This window comes from Adiantum capillus-veneris, chromosome 13 (genome assembly GCF_014529385.1).
Source record: "Adiantum capillus-veneris isolate H3 chromosome 13, ASM1452938v2, whole genome shotgun sequence".
Taxonomy (NCBI): Eukaryota; Viridiplantae; Streptophyta; class Polypodiopsida; order Polypodiales; family Pteridaceae; genus Adiantum; species Adiantum capillus-veneris.
Window position 1 is genome coordinate 124,484,309 of NC_140943.1, and position 9,386 is coordinate 124,493,694.

The window sequence follows — 9,386 nt, forward strand, 5'->3', positions numbered from 1 at the left end:
AAAATTGATGCCATCTTCAAGTGGATTTGAGTAGAACCCATGATTCCCTATGAATGTGGTGACTCGAGTTCAAGCTCAAGAAGATGCCAAAAACTCAACCATCAAGAAGTAACACAAATTGCCTATTCAAACATAAATTGAAAGCTTATCAGTAAGGAGTGAAAGAAAATCATGGAAAGCTAAATGAGACAAAATGAAAGAAAAAAGGCTAAAAGAAAAAACCGCCCTAGAAATTGAGCTGCAACAAACCAAAGAGTAGTTGAAACAAGCAAATGAAAACAAGGAACGAATGGAGAAAGAAAACTCATGCAAAATATCAAACCATCCACAATGCAATGGAAACCTAATCAAAACATTCATCAACCAAATTTTCCATCACAACAAAGCATCCAGAAGAATCCAAAAAGATTCAACCATGGATGTGTCCAAAGAGCACATCAAAGTCAAGGACCTAGTTTGGATACACCAATCACAAGTTCAACCTGAACAACAAAAGGTAACTGGGTGGGTAGCATCAAAAGAGTCAATCACTACTCAGGGCTACTTCCAAGGAAACGCTAATGTTTGAGCTGCAAAGCCTAAGGTAATAGCTTGGACCTACTCACCTCAAGAAAACAGTTCTCCAAAGAGAAAGTCAAGCTATCAATAAAAGACAAACACCTCAAGAAGAAGTAAGAACAACCACAGAAGACCAAAGAAAATACCTTCAAAGAAACAATCAATGCAACAAGTATGGGTACCAAAGTTAGACATCAACAAAGCTATGCAACAAAGATATGCAAAGCAGCAAATGATTCCAATCAAACTACTCGAAACAAAAGGATTTCAAAAAGATAACTCTAAAATATGGATAACCCAAGTAGTCACTCAACCTGGAACACGTAAGATCAGTCGTGTAGCACAAGTCTCCACTCAAATCAAAGTAATTAAAGTCCAAATCCAATAGAAGCCAATCATGACCAAGATGATGAGACCTCCAGATGGATACCTTGCCTTCAACTCTAGAAGCAAGGTTTTAACAATGGGAATAATCAAATGTGGATACCAAATCTCAGTGTGGATACCTTGCCTTCAACTCCAGAAGCAAGGTTTTAACAATGGGAATAATCAAATGTGGATACCAAATCTCAGTGTGGATACCTTGCCTTCAACTCCAGAAGCAAGGTTTTAACAATGGGAATAATCAAATGTGGATACCAAATCTCAGTGTCCATCAAGTCAGACTTGAAAGGCAAATGAAAAATACGATCACACGGGGACTGAAGACAAGGTGGGTATCAAAATTTCTATTGGAAAGTCCATCATAGAGAGCCCACACACATCTACGACTGCTTCTCATGGGAGATAAATCAAAGGCTCTATCAATCCCTACTACAATCATGAGACCTGTGTTTCAAAGCAGTTGACATACAATAAATGTGTCGAGAGGAGTAGAGGTATGCTAACCTAATGGAAAAAATGGTGGCTTCCAAAGACCCAAAACAATGAAAGAGGCCTAACTCTCAAGAGCCAATGCAATTGGGTTTCTGGACTTGAATGGATACATCTAAGTTTCCATTAATAACACATGTCATAAGAGTATAAGATAAGTATCTAAGCTCATATGCATATAGAGTGTCACATAATTGGCACTTGCATTAGGCACTCTTCTTTTGTCTCTCCCAAGCACTTACCTTGCATGAAGAGGCACTTAAAGTCCACTTGCTCATCTCCAATAAGAGTGTATACCAAAGGCACTTTTTTTCCACCTAGTTTTTTCTCTTTGATCATCCACTTTTTAGACCCTAATCTAGAAACACTCATCATCATCCTTTTTTACATATTCCTTCTACATTAAAAATAAGGAAGTTGCTACCCACACCAATCATCAAAGAATCAAAGCAACAGCTACATGTCTCAAATTTCTTGTCAAGAAGCATTTCTTATCTTCAAGGGCGACAAAAATGCTCCATTAAACAATGGTGTGACGATGAAGAAAGTATACAACAACAACTAACAAGCAATGAACAATTCAGTATGCAAGGGGATCATGAGCAATCATAAAAAGCTCACACAGTGCTTCAAAGTTGGTGAAATATTGCAAAGGACTCACATTAATGCAAAACCCAAGGGTAGGATCCACCATAAAGTCAACAACTTAAAGACTCTTAGTTCCCAAAAAGGCATGCAACACCAATAGCCATCTTGAATGCCAATAGTGGCCATGAAAGGAGAATGAGGAAAAAATGCAACATTGCCTCAACAATTGAAGCCCATATCCATATCAACTAGAACATAACAAAAATAACTCACTCAAGGAAAGTGGGTGCGTCATTAATGACAAAGCACTTTCAAAGATAAAACCCAACCTTAAAGACAAACCTGAAGTGCATCCTACTGATCAGATTTCACATGGTCGTCTCAAGGGATTATACGAGCTAGGAAGGGGGATTGTTAGCTGGATTCAATACATGGGCACCCACCTAGCCGCACACCATATTTGTACTCTTTTTCCAAGCTAGTGTAGCTACAGTGTGTGTAGATCTAATCCGAAAGTAGCAAGTCGATTCCCTGAGTTGTAATTCTTTCATGGTGATTCTAAAGGCCCATGTGAGCTGGCCAATAGCCATCTAGAAAGCCCCATGTATAAAATACAATAGATTTAATGTGAAAAGGAGTCTTATCTTTTGGAAGAAGAAGACCTCTGTTGTACGTACGCAAAAGCGTCTTCTTAGCTCCAACTTGTAATCAACATATCTTGTGATTGGATAATCAGATTTCAATTTCAAAACTTGCATTGTATTCATCTTTCCATGCTCTTTCAATTATGTGTAAGCATTCTCGGTTTTGTAGGGGTTTGTGACTACCTGTTTGTGAGATTAATCTGCAAATTTGAGTGCTTAAATTAATTGTTTTTTGACATTTTGACTTAGGAGAGTGTTATTAGACCTTAGGGCAACCTATTTGGGATGTTGTGTTGCAATTGCTATGACTTGGGTCATGATGGATCGCGATCCATGTACCTTGTCAAAATGCAATGATACTTAGTAGACATGTCCCTTAGTCCTAATATAGCTTCCTTTAAAATTTTGTGACAATCCGATTTTGTATTTGGTAAAATGTAGTGATGACCGAGAGCACTGAGAAAGGACATAGGCAAATTTGTTGATCATTGAGTGGCGATTTACTTGTTGAGTTGATGCATGTGCTTTCTAGGTTCACTTCTTGAGAATTGACAACCTAAAAAAGTCTCCATGCCCCATCCGAGTCACTTCCCTAAGTATTGATATATTGTGTTAGTTCCAAATAGCTATGCAATAGGCATCATCATGATGACCCGCTAACAACCCTCATACGAATCCTCTGCAAAAGGACTCAAGGAAAGATACAAAACATGCATGATTTAACTTTGCATGAGCAATAGTGTAATCTTTGTGCCTACATCATCTCCCTCAACAATCATGTCCTCTTCATCTTCATACATTGCCCTAGATAGCATATCTTCCATTAGATTGTCTTTCCTGGCAATATACTTGTATTCCAAATTCAAGGACTTTGTGTAGGTAGGCTATCCACCATAGCATAGCAATGTCAGGAGTTAACAATTTTTAATCATTCCAAGAAGAGGAAAGCAATTAGTTTCCACAACCATTGATATAAGTACTCCTTGTCACCACCTCAATGTTATAACCACTCTACATAATTCCCTCTTTACCTATGAATAATCTCATTGACAAGAACTTAGAACCTTATCCCCATACCTCACCGCATAGCTCTTTCCTTTTTCATCATCTTGCCTTATTGTGAAAACACATAGGAAGATAGACATGCCAATAACCACCCAACCATACCTATATATAGGCCCTTGGCCCTCCTATATATAGCCCCTATACCGCATGTGTATCTATCGGACTTTGGCCAGGGCCGTGCCCTCCTATAGTCCTACCCTTGGCATGACATTACTCCCCCCTTGGAGAAGCGTTTTCATCCGTGAAAACAAAACTCATAGGATCTTTATAAGAACACTAATGTTTTCCAAAGTGGTATCCATCATGGATCAAGCTGTTTGTTTGATCAAAACACAGTATAGTAGGAGGTTCAATGAAATCAAGAGTAGCATTGTGATTTTGCACATTGTTGTCCTTTTGGAACCATCTAGTGTGTAGACTCCATTTAGAATGCACATGAGCATGCTTAAATGAGTTATCACAACAAAGATATACCTGAAAGAGTACCGCTTTTCACTTTCCGTGAAAGTAACTTGCTGACATAACTCATCAGCCAAGTATAAGTCCTTGACTTTTTCTCAAATTTCATCAATAAACAACCCCACGTAACTAGTGTTCAAGGTTGAGAAACTAACTTAAACATGAAGAGACTAAACCTAATCGCAAACATGCTTTATCTGATGGTAAGAAAACTCCAAGTAGAGCAATAAATGCTTATTAATTGGATTGCATGGTGCTAATGTACTCACTTTGCATATCCTTTAGCACGAGAGTACACTTTGGAATTTTCCTATCCCCTTGGATAACAGACAGTACTGAGGTGTGTTTCCCCCACGGTTTACAGACAATCGTCCCAGGTGACTGAGAATCAAAAATGTACCATCGTGGTTAACTTGAAAAATCCACAAGCACCCAAACCGATCCATGAACTTTGTTGGTGATTAGTAGATTCAAAAGTAATCTCATAGAGATACTGCACATAGAGTGCAAAATGCTTCATAAGCAACAACTGGATGAATACACATGTCGTTCCAAATCAGCTTTTGCTAAACACTAGGGCCCATAATATCTAGTGTGCATGCATTTAGCAAAACACAGATACGAACTTGTATATCCATGATCATCCTTGACAATACTTATGGTAAATGCGATGCGCCTAGCAAACATTAAAGAGTAATGTAAATAGTTCTAAAAAGAAACTAAATACTTTCAGTCACAATCATTTGCAAGCCTTGCTGAAATGTTTGAACCATAATAGAAGGTGAAACAGTGATCATTTCTAGGTACAAACAATGAAACTTTTTCATCAACAATTTAGAGCCTTGTTATATGTATAAACAACCATCTATAATGTTGTTTAGCAGTACTTGTACCTGAACAAGTCATTCTAAGTATTCGACAACTTTTGGCCATCTGTAATGTTGTTTAGCAGTACTTGTACTTGAACAAGTCATTCTAAGTATCCGACAATTTTTGGCCACCAAAATTGCTCCTTATACGTCGTGCTGAAAATGGTCTAGAGAACAGATGTGACCAGCACCTAGGGACTTTGTCGTGACACATACTTGAAATAATGGGCACCAGTATCAGTCCAGAGACTCATATTCTCCACATGTGGAATATGTCTCATGTAAGGATGTTTAAAAAAGAACATCCTTCAAGTACAAGATGTACTTGTGTGTGGAGGTAACTCTAAACACTCCATGACAAGAGTGAGAAGGCTCCTCATTCATTGCTCCACACTGGCTAAACCGAAATCCTTGAGTCCCTAGACCATGTTGTATCCCATGTGACAACATGTGCCAAATCGAATCCTACAAGTGGATTCATAACAGCATAATGTACATTGGACACTATGGCCCAAAATACTGGTTTCGACCTGCCCTTGGCATGGCCCTGGGGGGTTAACTGAAAGTTCAATTACCCGTATTCAATTGCACAGGAGCACGTCTCCCACCTATGAAAAAAAGAAGCAACAATGCACTGGAAACCCTGGGTGTTGCCTTCGAAATCTAAAAACGTTGGTTAGAATCTACATAGTCACCTTTGTAGAAACTGCTCGACTAGCAGGTAACAGTAACCAACATAGTCAAATCTAGACAGAATGATTGGAATCAACTTGAAAAGTTGAATTTTCCCGCTACCGTGTGGTAGATTGCGGGATTCTTTCCTTGAAAGTATAACGAGAATAGATCAAACTATGGTCCTCAATGCCTATGGGGTGATTTAGTAAACACTTTTTGGGTCATACCCCAAAATTGGGATGCCCTAGACACTCGTAGTGCTATAGAGAGAGCAAGAAATCCACACAAGTGAGATGCCTAGCTCGTATGAACAGCCAGGGTGTCTATAGATTCTGTGGTATAGATAAGCTGATGTGAGTTTAAGATTATCAAAAACTCAACTTGAGCGTGGCACAAAAAACATGTAGTGCAACAATGACACCCTAAAAATTCGTAATGACAAGACTCGTGCTTGTCCATTAACATCGATGTGTTCGATACGTACTCCACCGGGAAGATCTGTTCGATCTTAAGAACAATCACCCAAGGAATGCCAATAGTTGGGTTTTACCTGAGATCTGACAATGACTCTTAGCCAACGTGTGTGGCTCATAGCCCTTATGGCCATTAGTGTTCAATTAACGAATCGATTAAGACTAATGTAGATGGCGTCTTGCCCTATTTCTAGCTGAGAGTTAGAGCACCTTGGCTCAGGCTGTCTCCCAAACAAATATGTTCAAAAGCTTCTTAGAAAGTTTTTAATATTCTTTGAGAGAAATAAGAAAGAGAGAGAAAAAAAGCATGCAGGTTGAGGAAGGTTTCTTAACCTAATGTAGTGCGTACCCAATCCATGTGCTCGTGTGCATCTTATTCTTGGGTTGCAACTTATTCTATAAGCACACAACAATCTGTATCTATGACGCTCTCATCAAGAGAGGCAACAGAAAACACAAGTCAAATCTTGACCGTCTACTGTGTATGGGTCGTGACTGTACGAGGATGACTTGAATAAGGCACTTTGTCGATGAATCAAGTCCAAGTTTTAGGTTCTTTTTAGTGGTGTTGTGCATTGACAACAACCAAAAATCATGTCAAACAATCCATAACTTATCTTGTCATGACAAAGTGTCTGGGTTATAGCGGAAGCATATTGCATAAGGCGGTAGAATTGAATCTGCCAAGCTAGCATGCCATGCATGCAAAAATTTTAGCCCTTGGCAAAAGTGATGGCCTCAAACATGAGAGCCCAAAACCATAAGTGCCTTGCACAGATGTACTGGTAGGGAGTGATATCCCCTATTTTTCCAGTTTCCCAAACTTGTGTGCCATTGCCAGTGATTCCAAGTCATTGAGCAGTACGTTGGAACAAGGGAGAAGCCTTGCTTCATGTAAAATTGTCAAAGAACTTTGCTTTGCACAAAAGCATTAGTTTGCAATGTAAATGTATAAACATGGAAAAGTAAACAATACTGAACATGGTATAAACCTACTCATCCTGCTGTAACCAATTGTCTGGAGATGTCAGAAGAAAAAATCACTCAAATGTAGAACAAAACCATCTCCGTTGCGCAAGAGAAAATTAGCCTGAAATATCCTGCAGGCATATGGAGAAATTCCCCAAAGGCGTGTGCTCATAGCATACGCCAAACGGAAAAAAAATCTCAATGCAAGAGTGGTAAATTGAAGCCTTGCTTCACATAAATATTTTTGTGCAGAGAGCCAACGGATGTGGTGGTAGATATCATGACAAAAATAATTGACCGTGTCAAGAAATTTCAATTGAAATTAACCAGTAATGTGTGGTAAGCATCCTCTATCAGCATGTAGAATTCATACAAGGAGTCGGCCATGCCGAGAAACTTGCTTCCTTCAACAAGTCCAGTAAGAGGCCATGCATGTCTCCTTGAGATACTAAAAAATTGGCCCTTTCCATTAATGTATGCCACAAAATTTGAGTGCTTATGTGAACTATCAGAAGCTGTGCTTGTGCTTGGAGTGGAGAAAGTGCATCACCTTTGATGCATGTTAGAGATATGCAATAGAGGTGATACATGCTCCATCTAGTTCAAATGCTTCATAAGCAATTGACAGCCCTGCTGTTATTACATCAATTCATGGTCAACGATCAAAAGATGTATGTTAAGTGCCACATGCCAGTCTCATACATTACCTTATGTAGAGATACGGCCAGAATTGTATAACCAGTTATGCAAATGACAATAAACAAAAATCAACTGCATACCTCATTAAGCACACCTGCTGACCAATCTTGTCATCCCAAAAATCGAATGATTTGGAAGCAGTACGAAAAACAAGAAATGATTTTCTAGACACTGTTGCTTGGTGCAGTAGATGATCTACTCCTGCTGGTCGGGCCTTGCCTGATGCAGAAAAAAAAGTGGACATAATGACCATGATCATACTTGACCCATAGGTAGTCTTGTAAATGCGTCCTTTGGAATAGTTGACCAAAAGCCTCGATTCAACGCCCTTACTGTCAACACTTTGCTATTGGATGTATCATGAAGCATCTCCCATATACCAAAGAACCTTCAACTCGTGCGGAATTCCATCAAAAATCCTTGAGTCTACGACCTTGTCGTTCATGATGCTCGTTCAAAGTTTTGCAACTATAGGAAATTGGTGGCTTGTCAAATATGGGTCATAATCTTGCCAAGATGCAGCACCTTATAATCTTGCCGAGATGCAGCACTTTATAATCTTGTCAAGATGTAGCACCTTGCCGTGCTCGATGAAGATTGTGATCGACCTTATGGTGCATGTACCCCTTGTTCATCTTGCATGATTGTGCAGGACCCAAGCTCTGCATATTCATAATTTTTTGATTTTTCCGATGTTGCAAAAATTCTACAAGAGCGTGTCTTAACTATCTTGTCGAAGCACGGAAGAAGAGGATGGGGGGCCGACCTTGGGCACCCCTCCTTGTTCATGGGTCTGCCAACGTGTCGAGTAACTTGTTGTCTTCAAACAAATGCCGTGGGAATGGACTTGTGTCCAAATATAAAAAAAACTAAAGTCACTTGTGACTGTATGAATCCATGGCAGGCTGCATGCGCCGCGCAGAGGCAGAGAGGAGGGATCCTCGCTCGCAGTGAACTGGTTAATACCCTCCCGCCCTCTGACGAGTTCGTCTCCTTGGCCCAAGGCGAGCACGTAGAGCCCAATTGTGCTCCATTCGATGAAGGAGGCTTGCGCACGCTGCCTCCTAGGATCCATGCTTCCAACGGCCCCCTTATTTTTTACTCGGCCTCCTTCGTTCTGCATAATCAAGGGGCCATGCCCACGCCATGGCTTTTTTGTTGTCATGTCGACCTGGACCTCCTTTGCATTTGAGCACGCATAGCATGCAAGCACGATCTCCTCCTCCGTCCAAGCCTGAGAGAGAGAGAGAGAGAGAGAGAGAGAGAGAGGCCATGCAAATCTCCTTCCCCTCCCCTCCATGGTTGCTCTCCCCTGTGCTATGATACCAATGAAAGGACATAGGAAGATAGAGATGCCAATAACCACCAAACCATACCTATATATAGGCCCTTGGCCCTCCTATATATAGCCCCTGTACCGCATGTGTATCTATCGCCCCTTGGCCAGGGCCATGCCCTCCTATAGTCCTACCCTTGGCATCACATATTGCGCATCCAATCTTTGGAGGACTCAT

At 40.3% G+C, this 9,386-nt stretch overlaps 1 pseudogene; it reads right to left on the reverse strand.

The window, feature by feature from the left end:
* Positions 1–9,037, reverse strand: part of LOC147444815 (uncharacterized) — a 106,107-nt pseudogene extending 97,070 nt beyond the window's left edge.
* Positions 9,038–9,386: the final 349 nt, after the last annotated feature.